Source organism: Epargyreus clarus, unplaced genomic scaffold (genome assembly GCF_041222505.1).
Source record: "Epargyreus clarus isolate Ecla_fem2 unplaced genomic scaffold, WU_Ecla_fem_2.2 ptg000005l, whole genome shotgun sequence".
In the NCBI taxonomy this organism is placed as follows: Eukaryota; Metazoa; Arthropoda; class Insecta; order Lepidoptera; family Hesperiidae; genus Epargyreus; species Epargyreus clarus.
Genome location: NW_027332213.1, coordinates 11,967,178 through 11,984,275, shown reverse-complemented (window position 1 = coordinate 11,984,275; position 17,098 = coordinate 11,967,178). Strand labels below are relative to the sequence as shown.

Here is a 17,098-nt window from a genome sequence, read left to right as displayed (position 1 = left end):
TCAAATAGATCTTTATTTTGTCTTACGAACATGGCTAATTCCAGTATGTACACTGACGGGAGAGTGAGGAATTAAAAATATTAAAATAAAGTTTATATTTATATTTGTAAAATTAAATGTCGTCCAATTGACTATTGAGTTTTTTAAAACTCATAGTGCGAAATTTTCTATACCGTCCACGGGGGCACTGTATGAGCGAATTTGTAACTGTTGCACGTTTTCGAGCAAACGTAAAAACTCATATTAAGGGTACTGTCCCCCTTCTACGCCCGGTGGTGCAAAAAACTGCCCCATGAGTTTTCACTCTAACGAAAGCGAGCAATTCCGCCAGTGTTTATTTTGTCAATGTTTACACGAATCGAACTTTTTAATGGAGCTAACGATTTTCCTTTTACAAGCTGATTTGCTCCTTTTAAATGAACGGGACGCTTTTAGGGAGCATAAACATTATCTTTTAGAACGTGTTCCGTTCTTGAGATGGCGTTTGGCTTTCATATGCCTAATATGGCATCGAGCCAGAACTCGAAGCCAAATAGACGTCCCGTGTCTGGAAACACCAAGTTGAAATTATATAAACGTGTTTTTATTTAGTCTGTTATCGTGGTAATAATCGTTCTTTGGCAAAACACATTGATTTTGATAATTTACATGAAATGGTGGTCACATACATTGAAGATATAGACAGTATCGTTTCTGCTTTGCACGCGTACAGATATAATTGTGAATTTAAAAGTTGTTTCTGTCCTATAGGTATCTCCTCTCATATAAGAGATTAGATCCTATTGCACCATGCTGGCACATTTGTAGACTTCACCTTTGAGTTTTTTTTAAAGAACTCTCAATAACGGTACCCTGACAATGTTTCCCTCAACCTTAAGAGTGATTTGTAATAATTTTTAATACGCACATAATTTTGAAAGTTCACAGGCGTTTGCCTGTGAATCGATCGGGTTGGGAAGCCAAGTTTCAACAATTAAACTATCACTAAGTGTAGTGTATGTGTGGTCCTGCCCACAGTCCATGAATCCAACGATACAGGGAACGCAAGTCTAGAGTTATATACAGTATGAGTTTTTACTTTTTACAAAAATGACTGTTTTTGTTTTTGTTTACGTATTTCCCATACATTCCCAATCAGTTTTGATACAGTCCGTTAGGGGCGCTTTACAGTCATTTTTTAAAACCGTAAAAACTCATACTAAGGGTACAGAAAGCTTATGTTTAAGTTTAAGTGTCAGTATGTCAAACACAAAGTAAAAAATATTTTATTAAGAAAACGAGCTCAGGAAGACATAACGAAATAGTTACGAATAGTATTTGTTTGCGCAGTGCACTAGATTTACCAGCGCGGAATGTAGATGCTGGTTACAAAGAGATCTTAGCCCGAGGGATCGCTGGGAAGCTGTCCGGATCTGCGCTAACTCGTACTTTAGCTGTAAATTATACGGTCATTTTGTCCTTAGATTCTATTGCGAAACAAAGGTTGTAAACAATATAAACTTGCTGATTTATGTTCCATGTCGGCATTTGGTTCTGCAGAGGTTAATTTATGACTATTGTATTTCAAACTAGAATAAGCTAAAAGTGCAATAAATAATAATATAATTTATATTTCAAAATCCCTATCTCATAGGGTGCATAAAAAATGGGTACCCCGTTTTAGGTAAGTCACCATATTGTATAAAATTCCCCCATAGGAGACATCCGCTATATTGGATGTCGAATGACGTTCCTAAGCGCATCGTGCATTATCACCATAGATAAGTTTAGATATCTCACCGCCTTGTAATTGAAGGAAGCCATTAAATGACTTAAACAGCTGACAATTCTGTCAGCCGTTTAATGGCTGTCATGGTGTAATTTACGCGGAATAATGCCGACATGCGCAGTTAAGACATGAAATCGAAGAAAAGTGCGATCAAATATCGTTTCATTCGTAAACGATCTACAAACTACATTTTTTTATATATTTTTTTAAACACTAAAATAATTGACGTGACAATTGTCAAAAGGTTACATTTTCTTGTTAGGAGCGAGTAATCTTTACTAATCTATTATTATTATCGATTACTATTATCGATTGTCACTTAAACCAAAATTTCAGCTTAATTTGTTTCGATTAATTGGTTTAAAATTCAGTTCGTTAGTTTTCACCTAACTAACATTACAAGTTAATAAAACTTATAAAAGCAGAAATTTCTTTTTTAAATAAATAACATTGTTTGTAATAACCACCAGCCGACCACCGATGCTACTCTTGAGGACCGATGATCGCCTCATATAAGTCAGCCGGCTTATACAGATGCTTCATTCTATTATGAACATCAGATCTTATACTTGTTTTTAAATTTATCATACCAAGAACTCGATCGACTTTAAATAAAAACTAAAGAATTTTTTTGAATAACGAACATTTTAGCTTAATTTTAAAAATCCTTTTCTTGCAAAAAGATATTCAGATCCATCAAACTTTTTTCACGTATTTTGAATATCCAAATGAAAAAAGAGGATATAAGGAAAGCTGATGAAAGAAGTGAATAAAACAGCGAAAGCCGTTTGCTTTTAACGCAGAATCAAAATATGATTTCATAAGGAAAATTAAAGATAGATTTTATGAACAGAAAATGCGTGATTTTTTACGAATTCTAAATGTAAAACACTGAATGCGTCAGAAATTGATGTTTTTACGAATTATAAACGTAAAACTTTTCACTGATTTTCTATTAGCTTTTATTTCTTAGGATTAGTATCTGATGGTGTATGATAAAACATCTATGTGAACTTAAGTCTGTACATAATCTACCTAAGTATACCTATTCTTATAGAAGCGAAACGCAATCTATGCACAACTCATATAATCTAGTTATAATGATAAAAACATTATTGCAATATAGTCGGAATAACTTAACATTTTATGATTTTAGTATAAAGTGGTTGTGTATTTATTTCTTAGTTCGGTATTGTAAAATTAGATTCTAACTTAATCGTTGGATTCTGTTGGAGTACCTCCTGAGCTATTACCGGAGCGCTATGAAATAGGACTCCTCAAAAAACTTACAAAGAGCTCTCCTTCAAAGCCAGCAACGGGTTCGCTACTTTTGTTGTCCATACGAGTTGGTTACTACTTTAAATCAGCCTGTCTGGTTAGTGTTAGATTTAATTATTATAATAAAAAAAAACTATTACATAAAACATCTCGTTAATATTATGGAGATGAAATATTGTTTGATTTCTGTTAAGTAATTAGAATTTTTTTTGAGCACCATTTTCTTCTGTGCCGTTGTAATTCCCCCGGGCCATAGGAAAGCTTAACAGAAATATTTTTAATAAAACTTTTTAAATAAGTCTGCCATAATAGCGTGGAATGTATAAAATAAGGACTAATTTATAAAACAACAGCAGAAGTTTATTTGTCGAAACAATGCGTCAATTCCAATTTATTCTTTGTTCCGTTGACTACATTGATGGTGAATTGGATTTAAACAAAAACGAAATTGACAATGAAAAATTCAAATTTATGTGAATTTTATTTAAAATCTCCATATTTTAAATATTGCGGTATGCGCTTTTGCTAGTTCTTCAAAAGGTTTTTATAATGAAGTTGAAATTTAAAAATATAATACAAGCGCATGAGGAGTCATTAAAAGTAAAGTGGCTTGTGCACTGTACAATTCGCTGACAATAAATGACGCTTTAATTTCAGGTATCGGTTATTATATGGAAACAAGTGAAGATCTAGCACAGTGTTGTGGATGTGTTGTTGGTCAGATACGTCTGACGTCAGTGTGTAGATACGTCATTGGTTTTAGAGTGCGCAGCACAAATCCAAGTAACAATAGAAGAAAATATAAGGAATTAAAAAAATAAGACATGTTTCAAGTGACGTAAACATTATTTAAGTATGCTCTCATGGTAATGGAGAATACGTCGCTCGTCCAGAGGAAACCTATATGTTTAAGAATTAATATTCCAAAACTTCTTCAATGGAGTGTGAAGTTATTCATTAAAATTTGCACGAGGTAATTGCTGTGTATGCTTAAAATATGCGTGCTATGTGACTCCTTAAATCCTTTTCGATCTGAGTAAAGGTCCAGACGTTGTTCTGTGATAGAAATGGTATATAATAAAATGTCCATTATATGATGATGAAATAAAACGATATGAGGAGTAATGATGACATACATATACTAGTAAGTGATGTGATGATATAAACGGAACGTGTACACGTAGCATTATCTATCAGATCGTGTCGCGGCGACGTCTTACAAAAGCATATTAAACAAAATGAACATAGCAAGGGTGCATCTCGAAGCTAATTTTAAAGCTATTTGCATAGCTATTGTCTTTCATGGAGATTGGGTCGCTCTTTTATTAATAACAGCGTCTATAAAATTAACTTACTTGGATCTTGGATCATGTTTTTAAATTATTGTGTTATCAACTGGACTAATATTGTGTAATATAGAAAAAAAATGTGAGCCGTCACGGGACACCTGGCAGATGTGAAACATCGACATTATTTTGTAAAAGTAATATGCAGAAAAGAACATATTGTGATAGGAACTAAATATGTCATAATGATAAAATAAAATATTACGACTTTTTTCCAGATAACGATGACTATTTATTGAATTCGATTGCGCATGGCGACGCGTCGCCACACCGTACACACTACTGCATATAGACTGTATATATATACCATCGTATAGCGTGGCGCCACGGCATGCGTCGCCACGCCAGAAATCGGTTTTACGTGCGGCTATAGATGTTTCACATCATAATTTAAACTTTAGAGACATAAACATAGACTGCATGAAATAAGCTTTTTTTGAACAGAAGCAAATAAGCAAGCAGTTTTGATATAGTCGTCGTTGCTGTATTTTGATACTTGGAATTTATCACAAATATGATATATTTTATATTTAATGTATTGCTCTTCCTAAGAAGTAAGTTACAACGCGTTGTATCTTACTTATAACATCAACTTTATACTACTGTTTTAGGTAGAGAATATCTGGCAACGGCATCGTTGCATTTGAATTATAAAGTTCTAACCTACATTTGACTTTCAACTAATATCTCTTATACTTTTATATACATCTTACTAATTACTTTACGTTATTTGTTACAGATATACACGAAAGATAGGTAAGTTTATGGATGGAATGATGTCTGCAGCTTACAAGTGCTAAAGCTCAAATGTATCTATTACTAACAGTTGACACATCTTAGTTCTTGAATATTGATTACAACTATTACAGACGGGTATTACAGTAATTAAAATAACATAATAATGGTTTAGTACTTATAATAACATGGTCTAATATGGTGAACTTAATATTGTGGATATACCTCTCAACATAGAACACAGAAGAATTTCTGAGAAATACTAATATTATAGATCCAATATCCTTCCTAAATGTTCGACTCTACTATTTTAATACTAGCTTCACTCATTATTTCTTTAAATTAGCAATATCAAAAATAGTTTCCGCAAAAGTATCTTTCCTCTGCCAAGAATTGGCAATAACTTTTCAATATCAGCTCGCTGCTTTTGAAGCAAATTAGAGTGACAGAATGGTGTACTTTTTTAGCTCTCAAAGCCAGTTCTTTGATGGGAGCCACTTCGGTTCACGTTCAACTCTTCTTGTTTTTGCTCAGTTCTGCGAGTTGCCTTTGAAGCTGAACGGAAAGTTGGAACACTAAATAAATTGTACCCAGCGCTGTAAGAATGGATAGAACTTTCGGCTTTAAGCGCTATGGGTGATGGAGCGATATGAGAATATCGTGTGACGTGAGGACTTATAAAAGTAACTGTGTTGTGTTAGTATAGATTCTACACTTTAGATTAAGGGTTCTTTTCATCAAAACTGTTAAACACATTTTTTTCTTGCTAAGTCCGCGGATCACTGATTCAAAAACACTAGTATAAATTATAATCTTTTCATTCTTTCGGTGCATATCATATAATTCGTAGAATTTCCTAGAGAACTAATTTACTTATTCCATTTACTAATTTAAACAATTCAGAGTAATGTTAATTGTCGAATAAAATTGAAGAGGTAGTTAAAGTCCATTTTAAGAGGAAACATAATAAAAATACCTATGGACAAGATATTTGTTACGTTTTTATTTAGTTTTTTTTGTTGTTGTACAAATTCAAAAATAATTTGTACAAGTTGAAAAAAAATGTGATGAAATGTCTTCCACAAATTTTGTTTCTTTTACGCTTGTGCTTTTATGTTTGACCAACAAAAGGTACAAAGGTCACATGTCCAAAAAATATCTAATTTAATTCTTTAGGCATCTAGGCAGAAATGCTTAAGATGGAGTAAGGTTTGACAATCAATATAACAAAGAATTTTACTTTTTGGAGATCGGCCACATATTGATCTCGAATAAGTATATGTCCAATTACCAAACCGCTGTTATTTAGTAGAAATATTTGGCCATGGTGGCTTCGGAGGGATCATAAAGGGTTCTACCACCTTCGCAATACTCAAGCCTGAAGTTACGATATAACTACTAGTTTCACGCCTTCAATGGGACATGTGAAGATTATATGGGACTGTGGTGTCAGTACGGGTCACAGAGACCGTGTGTCTCCATAAAGGCTTTATGTGCCGTGAAGTGGACGACATTCCTCAGGGCTTTTTGCTTGCGAATGCGAGAATTAAGCGGGAAAATGTGTAAAATTTGAGGGCACCGAGTGTTTTGTTACAAGGAAATATCGTGCTGTCCGAAGAATTCCGGATTGTGGAAGGTTTTTTGGGGTTGAATGTTTGTGTCACTGCTTCGTATTGTGGGTCAAATATCAGTGTCATGTAATGAATGGCATCATAAGTAATGTTATATATGACGGTTTTAAATATAAATGTATGCCAAGCTTCATACTTTACATTTTAACTTTTATACCTTCGACAGGGAACTACAGAGGCATGTAGATCTTCGATTTATCTGTAGTTCTAACCGTTCCGTCTCCTCATTTTTTTATTCGGGCTATATTAGGCTCTCTATATGTTAAAGTTCTAGAGGTGTGACTAATATATTAGTAGCAGGTACAGGTATCATAATACAAGTCATGTACATTCATATTAGGATAGGCGAATTTAGCGTAATAGGTTACCAGATATTAGTCAAATAATAGTGTCGCGTAATAGCGAGGCGAGCAGGCGAGTCGCTTCGTTATGACAATATAGGCGAATGTAGCGTAATAGGTTACCAGATATTAGTCAAATAATAGTGACGCGTAATAGCGAGGCGATCAGGCGAGTCGCTTCATTATGACAATATTCAAAAGCCGCGCGGCCACAGTAGAAATATGGACCAGTCTGGAAACTCCCTACAAGCGTTCGAAAATCTATAACAAATCTATGTAAGTTTTATCACCTATCGTTGTATCAACTTTACAGTGTTTTCCGTATTTAAAAGTATAATATTAATAATAATAATCGTATTTTACTGGGATTAACGGACGCCGTGAGATTACCTACTTATATTATTTGTAAACTGCGTAGTTATTGCAATTCGATTGATTGATCATAATAATAATAATAATAGTATATTGTCCAATAAAGTAAATAGCACAATAGCATAATAGCACAGTAAATGCTAAAATAGAAATAAATAACACTATTATTAAAAATTTGAAAATTTGAAATTTGAAAATTGAGAATTTAATCACCTTCACCTGTTTACTTCTATAATAGGCATTCTACGTGATTAATATCGTGCATATTCTCGAGAATCATGTATTTAATATTAGTTATTGTAGATAATATTACCTACGCAGGTATCAATATAACATTGAGTAGCTAATAGTGATCGGTTCACTAATATGTGACTAATATCCCATAATAGGTATGTTATCCTAATGTACGATACGCAGGTATCAATATTACATTGAGTAGCTAACAGTGATCGGTTCACTAATATCCCATAATAGTTATGGTATCCTAATATACGATAGCTAATATATTCAATAATAGGATTACCTAAAAATTACCCTAATATAACATCTTTATAAAGTTCTGGACTCTCATTAAGTTTTATTCGATAAATTAATGCAATAAATTCCATCATACTTACTTCCATTATTTAATCCATCAATTTTATGCCTACCAAAGGCTATAATTTAATAATTTCTAGTAGGCAGAAATTATAATTTTTTTCAGAAGTGAAGATCAAAGCATTTAAATTTCTAATAGGCCGAAAATATCGAATATGGTCCGTCGGGAGGCAAAACATTACCACCAAAGACCAAAAAGACAGGAAACAGAACAGAAACAAGACAGTTTAAATTTACTTTTAACTAACTAGTTTTTTATCATAAAAGTAGAACCCACCTCTGCAATAAATGAATATCACAGATGAAAGCAGGCAAGCAAAATATTTTTCAAACGCGTTTCGTTTTACGTTCAGAGCTGGAATTATAATTTCATTCAGAATTGAAGAGCTTTCATGCTCCTTCATCATTTTATTTATTTAAAAGCCAAACGGATGCTTCTGAAGTTAGAATAGAAAAAGAAAAAATGACTAAGTGCGAAAGGGATTTTCACTTAAACGGTTCCGTAGTACCTTTGTACGTATTATGTATGTATTGCAAAATATAGCAGAAAGTGCTGCTATATAGCAGAAATGAAAATACATATTCCTTGGGACGTATAGGGACTACGTTTAAATGTTTGCGGTTTTTATTTAATTATATATTAAGCTATATGTGTGCATCACATGAATTTTTTTGTCAATTGTGATTAAAAAGATAATTTGAATTTCCGCTCCGAAATTAATTCAGCTTTCTTATATGGCTTACCTATACCTTATATAATAATATATACCTTTATTTTTTAACTTTATTACTAATTAGTATTTGGTCTTGTAACTTCTAAACGTATATTATCATGATTTAATATATCAGGTACTGAGAGAGAAATACGGACAGCGGATCATTACGCGATGTAGTAGGGTTTTGTTAAAAACATTTGGGTAGGGAACCCTAATAAATATAATAAAACACAAGTCAGATCGTTTTTCATATATCTCGTTAATTGGCATGTTTAAAATATGCTACTCGCTTTATACAGTTGCCAAAAAACCTGTTGATTGAAGGATGCTAGCAGAGTACGAGGTAGTATGCATTTTTTGTAGAGTTATCAGTGACAAAGGGAATTCAATGCATACGGTGTTGGTATTTCCGAATGGAATTTTCATATTAATTAAAATTCGTACTGTTATTTTATATGAATACTCGTAACATTTAAATATTATTTTTAATCTGGTCATATAAATTCTTAGTTCATTATTTCATTTTAAGTTATTATATCTATCGTCTTTTGAAAAAAAAAACGAATAAAGATCTTTTGTCATATTTTATATAGTTATCATTTTTATGATATTTGTAATATGGTCACTTGATTTTTATAGAGTGTATATATGATGGTAGTTGCTATAAAAACAAATGAAAAGGTTTCCAAATAAATGGGTCACCATACAAGACATCGCTTTTTTCAGCATTTTCTCGTTATTTATTGAATCGTTATACGTAGACAGTTCAATTTTCCACAATGTATTTAATTCATTGGGTTTGTTACATGTACAATGTAAATGTATGTAAAAAATAAATAAAGATTTGGTGGTACGGAACCCTCGGTGTACAAGTTCGTCTCGCACTTGGCTAATTATTTAAAAACGGTTATTTTACGAAACATTCAAAAACAAACGCAATCCCGAACTTATTTCGTAGCAAAACCTTGTCTAGATTTTGCTTGCTGAAGTTTATTAATTTCAGCTTTTACCGATACCTAAGATTTCTCAGAAATATCAAATTTTTGCGGCCATTTGATATTCAAGAATTTGTAAACAAAGGTTGGAAAGAAAGGAACACCTATCAAATTTTCTCGGAAGCCGTTTAAGATCGTTCTTAGGTAAATATTCGAGCATGCCTTATCTCAAATTTCACGTAAAGAGTTTGTTCGCGAATTTAATTTGGATTCATTCGTTGTTTTCGTTGGGAGTCATGACTTATGGATGGGTGCTGATGTATATTTAGCGAGTGGCTTCGATTACGTGCGTCATTTACAATTAAGTTTCTCTAGAAAGCATTCTCTTGATGTTATCTATGTTTCTGATACCTAATAGCTTATTAAGAATAATCTATAAGCATCATTTTTGAAGAGCATAGATCCCTTTGGGGTGTGACTGTGCCTGCACCACCACGTTGGCTTATTCATTTAGAATAGAGTGCTGTTATGGTCTTGTTCGAAACGGTAAGGAGACAGATGTATCGTGGATACAGATATGGCAGAAAGATATGTAGAAATAAAACGTTCTATATGGTGCATTGAATCTATGGTTGTCATAAAAAATCCAATCCTATATAAAGATGGAAGATAGTGTCTATGTCGCTGATAGTGATCAGGTCGTTATTCCACTAAAACTTTACAAAAATCTATACGACTTTTCATAATGACTTTTATGAATGTTTCATGTAAATATCACATTGATTTGTTGTCGTTATCCAGGTGGCTAATTAGTAAACCACAAGATAATGAATAATTCTATGAATGCCGGTGAAACTACCTTTTAATGTCGTACCAAATGCATACAAAATCGGACCGGCTCGGACGACTTTTCATAGAAGAATGTACGCGTCTACACTAGAGGAGAATTCCCCTTTTGTAACTAACCGTGGGATTACTATAGTCGAAATTTTATATTTCGTTGCGTAATTTTCGTTCTAAATCAACAATTTCATGTTTTGATGTTTTCATGACACAACAAGTACCTGAGTTTTACTAGGTTTCTTTTAATTTAGACCTCCTCTTTTTAGGGTTCCGTACTCAAAGCATAAAACAGTTTCAATTTTCACAATGAATTTACTTCTATGGCTGTTGATTACAAGTACTAAAAAATACATAATGAAAATTTGTTGGTACAGAACCCTCCTGTGAGAGTTCGACTCGCACTTGGTCAATTATTTCTTCTTGTGACATGATTTAATTAATTATCTATTGTTATGGATTCAAACTATGTTCTTTACACATAATCCTTCTAGATTATAATATTCTTTTCTCTCCATGTAATTTTAAGAGGCTTTGTTTTTATCTTTTAATATCCGAGCAAACATTACACGGGAAAACAAAGAGGTATTATGCGGTAAATAATACAACAAGTGGCTTCCCATTTTTATTTTACTTATACGGCCTTTATCGAGCCTTTACATTATACAGGATGTAGGTACGTAGTTATCATCCTTTTATGAATAGAAAATGTGCGCTGTTTTCATAATGTAATGATTCACTAGGGAAGAAGTGGGCAAGATTAAGATTTTTGGGTTGTGATAAGTGTTATTATAGCCCTTATTAATTGTTAGTCTAATTAGTCTTTAGATGTTCGATAACAAAATAATTCAAGGCTTAAGGAGACTTTGTCATAGAACTCTAACTGTAATCACACATAGGGCTAGAGTCCCGTCTAAGGTCCGCCTCAGGTACTACCCCTGAGGACCAAGCTGAAACACCTCTAATAAGTATATCGTTTGCCACACCCTTCAAATCGGTAGGGACATGAGCATTGGACACCGTTGTTATCAGTCAGAAATAATTTGACGGCGGCGCCTCCGGACTCGATATATACAGAGTTTTCCCTCTTAAGTGTACTGACTATGTCATGATAATGAATAATAAAAAAATAACAACGTTACCTACTGTTTCCATCAAAATTGAATATCACACTCATTTATAAACAGTAAAATACAGTTCCAGCGATATTATATGTGTACGAGTAAAAATCAGTTACAGTGAAAACTGTAAATACGAAAACTGTGTTTCGAATCAAAATTGGCTATCGACTCGACCTACAATTACAGTGTCGTGCGTGATTGATTCGCGTTGCACACACGGTGTGATGGATGCGCTGGCCCGTGATTAAACTGCCTTACAATTCTAGGTTCCAACGAGTATACTACTACTAACAAACATTTGGTATATTTCGACGAGATTGCCGTGTGCGTCCTGTGCACTTTTTCTCTTTTCGTACACAACTTTTGAGACTTATGAGAGTAAGAGTAATTAAGTAAGAGCATTCTGCGTAAATTTCTACTTCATATAGAGAGAAAATTCCATAATGCAGCTTGCGGTAATGGTATAGGAATTGCAGAAATTATAACGTAAGGAAAAAGTATTGGGCCCGTCCCTACGATTTATTCAGTTTCTGTGTTTCTTTCTATTATATACGAGTGAGTGTGTGCGTGCGTGCGAGTATGACTTTGGATCAGACGAGCATCGTGCGCGGACGTTTGTATATACTTAATACTGAACGGGTGGATTCGTTTAAACTTTTTAGTAATTTCTATAAGTATGCATAAATTATGTCGTCTCTTTATTGCATTTTTTCAATGAACTTAGTTCTTGATTGGGTGTCTCCAATCGCAGACATACCTTCTTTTCATTTTAAACACCTATTAAAATCGGTCAAGCCCTTTTTTTGACTTGCGAAATCATATTAATAAGCACTTGAATTTAGAAAATCGCATTTATTTTAAAATCACAGTCCAGTACCGCACTTTTATACTTTACAGCTAGCTTTTTTACAATATTACGAATACGTATTTCCAACGATACGCGATCACGTCCAAGTGGCAATATCGCTAACAGTACCGATACGTGACGTGTGGGAAGTGGCAGACAGCTCCACTATAAGCTGTTTGATAAGCTTGAATAGTTAGAGAAAATATATAAGTTCTGTATATTTCAATTTTTAACATACTTTATTTGTATGGAAGTGTAGGTGGATATTGATGTTTGGAGGCGTATGTTAGACTTTTAATGTTAATGGCTCTTTTGATTCATATGTTTTATTTGCATACTCGCCGAGTACATACGAGTAGGTGTGAGTACGACCATGTAAATACTCGTACGTCATTTAGGTGTGCTTGGCACTCGACGCGAAGCACTTGCTTCCTCTGCGGGTTGTAGGATTTTCAGTACGAATCAAAGGCTTACTTTTGATGTTTCTTTGTGTGTTGCGTTTACATATTCGTCACTGTTCAGCGAGTTGCTTGGCCGATTATTCGCGAGTGTCAGATTTTGATATTTACAATTGTTGGTTAACGGCATAATTATTTTTCGTTGTTTGAAGGTATAAAAAAGTATGATCTTCAGTCTCTGGCTTTTAATTTTATAAAAAGTTGAGTCACATATTTTTAAAAGTGCTGATTTTTCATCATGTATAGTCATAATCCAATGATTATGACATGAATCATACACCAATGTATTTTGTAAGCAACTTCAACAGTCATATTCGTAACAACAGATGCGTTGCAACCTCTGAGGATTAATTGGGACCTTTAAAAAATTCAGTCTCACCACGACAATTACCACTTACGTAGGTAGAGTGACTAAAATAATAAATAACTAGTACAAAACATAGTGCGAAATTCTCACAAATGGTAAATTTAACGGATCTGTGAAATACTGTATTGACATTTATTGCACAAGTGAAAACGGGTTTTCAATTTTCACTCGGTGCTATGCAGTTTTTGTTCCAATTGGGTTTCAAATTAAGCTCAGGACCTAAAAGATGGGAATTGGAATTTGGTTTTCATTATAGGTAATCAAATTAGGATTAGCTGTATCCGTCTTACCTCGGTATTATTGTTATTTAAACTATAAAAATTTAGCTTAGATAGCTTACTAAAGATCGATATTAGACAATATCGTCATAATTTTATTTCTGCTGTGTTCTAGTTTGAAGGGGAGACATACTTTTCCGAGGCGTTCCAGCTTAGTCCTTAGGGTAGCGCGCATCTGTGGCCAACCTCAGGCAGGAATATCTAACCCTATCTGAGGGTGATTACAGATGATATATTATAAAAATTCTCCCGTTATAAAAAAACTAATCCATCCAATCATTACCATAGACTGAATTTGTCAATTATTGGTATGAAAAAATTCCAAATGTTGACCTTTCAAAATCTAGCGTATACCAACTAAACAACTAAATTGTAAAATGGCGTACTAGCATTTATTGAAAAAGTGAAAACAGTACCTCAATTTTCGCTCGCTCGTATACAGTTTTTGTTCCAATTGTGTTCCGGATTAAGTTCAGGGACTAGCTGAATGGGAATTGAAATTGGGATTCTATTGTATTTGTATGTGTTCAAATGATGTTATTTTAAAATAACTTGTTTTAAGTAAAACAATGTATTTATGTCAAGGGGGAAGCCGTCTAGGATTTCTGTGCATTTTCTAATTTGTAAAAAGGAGTAATATTGGGAGAGGGTGCGAGGGGTTGGCGAATGGATGCAGTCCTAAAGGGCGTAATCGAAACCTTTAAAACATATTTTTTTTTTGTAAAAAAATATAAAGCAGATAAAAATAATTTCGAAGGTGTGTGACGTCACGGTATGTTTTAGGACATAGGACTTATATATCTATGGTATGTTTAAAGATACATTTAGTTTAGCATCATTTATTTATTTTTCTGTGTCGTCTCGAAAGTTTGGATCATATTTTTTTGAAATTACTGTACTAACTGTCTGTACTGATATTAGCCTAGATAGAGATAAACAAATAAAAAATACAGTTTTTAATAATACAAAATAACCGAAGGAATAAAAAATGTTTTATTTTAAAATCAAGCAGAAAATTCAAAGTTATTTATTTGTGCACACATAAATAAGTCAACGATCAATTTCAGCACAAAATCTGTCCCCAAGAGAGTCACCACGTAAATAATTCCCCGGTAAAAGCTCTATCACTTTACTGAAGCTAAAAGCTCGTGTCAGTATGATCGACGTCGCAAAACAAATTTATCTCTGCCGAGCTTAAAGTTTAAACGATAAGCTTTAACGTTTTCCGAGTGTGATATTATTGCTGAGGCGTTAAGCAGATTTGGGAAATTGAAATGAGATTAACCAAGTCGACTGTCGTCGTTATTAAGTCGACTGGAGTCATTTTTTTAGGGTTTCGTGCCCAAAGGGTAAAACGTTAAAAACAGAACCGTATTAGTAAGACTCCGCTGTCTGTCCGTCTGCCACAGGACTGTATCTCTGGAGCCGTAATAATAGATTCATGAAATGTGAAATGCTAACAACGTTTGTATAACTATGGCCGCTGTAACAAAAAATCCTAAAACTAAAAATAGATTGAAAATAAATGGAGGTCGCCATACAAGAAACCGCTATTTTTCGGCATTTTTCGCTTTATCTGTTCTATGGACTATCTATGGATGGTTCAAATTTATTTAATTCACAATGTATTTAATTATATAGCACTAAGGATAACAAATAAAAAATAAATGACAATTTGGTGACACGGAACCCTTCATGTGCGAATGCGACTCGTACTTGGCCAATTATTTGATGTAAGAATGAAATAAGTACACAAAAAACACAATTAAAAAAATAACACAATTTAAAACCTGTTTGTTTCGCTTTAATATATCACAACGCGAGAGTTGACTGCGAAGTAATTACGGTTTTTTAATGTAACCGAGACAATTTAATTTTATTTTAACGGCATTTTACGGTTAATTGGCATGTGGGGGGAACAATGTACGTTATACTGGTACCTGATAATTGTGTCACCGGTTTTTTCTATGAGGGCTGTATCGCTATCGGTATTAGTTGGTTAACTTTAGTAGATTATTTTTAACATTTTTTGTCGGTATCAATTTTGTATAACACTATTTTTACGGGTAATTTGTGGTAGGTGATGCAGAATGTGGTTTTTCGGTTTGGCTTCTGAGGTACCACTGCCACACCCATGTCTGCTTAATAATGGTAATGTTCAATGCTGTTGTGTTCCGTTATGAAGGATGTAAGGGAGATATACTTATCCATGGTGTTCCAACTTAGTCCTCCGGGCTTAGCAACACATCTGTGGTCAATTTCAGCTAGGAATCTAACCTTATCTGGGATTGATGGGATTGATGGTTGATACAGATGACCATAAGCAGCAGTAACCACTTACCACCAGGTGGACTGCATACTCGTTTGCTAGTTAACTATTATATGTTTTTTAAATTTCCATCGCAACCGTGAATGATAAATAAATATTTAATTTTAATATTGCATGTTCTGAGTCTGGGTACTTTTGTACTGATGTTTGTGTGAGATATTTGCTCAGTTTTACTTTTTCCGTCCGATACAGTCGATCAGCGAGATGATAAATAAATATTGTGTGTATGGATATATGTGCTCTCGTAATTGTATATGTGAGAGGTCAATGCTCTTACAATTCGAATTATAATTTGGGTCAGGCAGAAACTTTTATTTATTAATTAGTTTTTGCCCGCGGCTTCGCCCGCGTTTAAAAGAAAATAATATGACATACTAACATACATAAAACTCAAAATTCGTACCTTCATTCGAATGGCAGTGGCGCCATCTGGCGAAAATTGGTCGTACCAACTCTGAAATCTTTGTACAAAATTTCATTAAAATCGGTTCAGTACTTTAGGCGTGAAGAAGAGACAACCAGAGTTACTTTCGGATTTATAATATTAGTAAGGATTTTGACCAATCCTTAAGTATAATTTTCTTCAATTAAGTTTTATTAGTCGAAATTGCGCTTTAGGTCTTATTTTATTCCATAACGTAAGTTTAGCTTCTGACCATTTGAACAATCACGTTTCTTATGTCGATATCAGACTCGCTACTTTAAGTGTTTGCGATTCGCGTTTTAGCGATTGTAGTAACGCTGCATCAAATTTTGGCGACTTGGCGTGTTCAGACGCGGTGTCAATAACGCGCGTTTCAGCGATTACGTGTTTCATCGAATTTTCGCGTTCAGTTTCTTAATGGAGCGTTTGAAAAGTAGTTTTGACCAACACTCAAATACGTGTGGGATATATCCCGATCAGGAATTAAATGCTTTTTAACGAAATACGAATAAACGATTATAGCGTTTAATTCCTGCATCTAGCTTCCAAATTATAAAATCCAAAAATTTTGAAGGTGGTATTAGCCTCCGTGGTTCGACTCGGGCGGCACCACCGCCACACCTATTCCTAATAACAGCAGTGTAACACTGTTGTATTCTGGTTTGAAAGATGTCGTAAGGGAGACATACTTATCCGAGGCATCCAGCTTAGTCCT

The 17,098-nt window shown here is 33.9% G+C and overlaps 1 protein-coding gene across 3 annotated transcripts in view; it reads left to right on the top strand.

The window, feature by feature from the left end:
* The window catches only part of LOC140742307 (uncharacterized), a 157,722-nt gene that overhangs the window by 107,199 nt on the left and 33,425 nt on the right, over positions 1-17,098 (top strand). The window contains exon 1 of one of the 3 annotated variants that reach the window (XM_073073184.1): positions 5,130-5,148. The exons of the other annotated variants lie outside the window; for them this stretch is intronic. The gene's annotated coding sequence lies outside the window, so the exon portion shown is untranslated. Of the gene's footprint in view, positions 1-5,129; positions 5,149-17,098 lie in introns of those variants that run through there. 3 annotated transcript variants of the gene reach the window in all.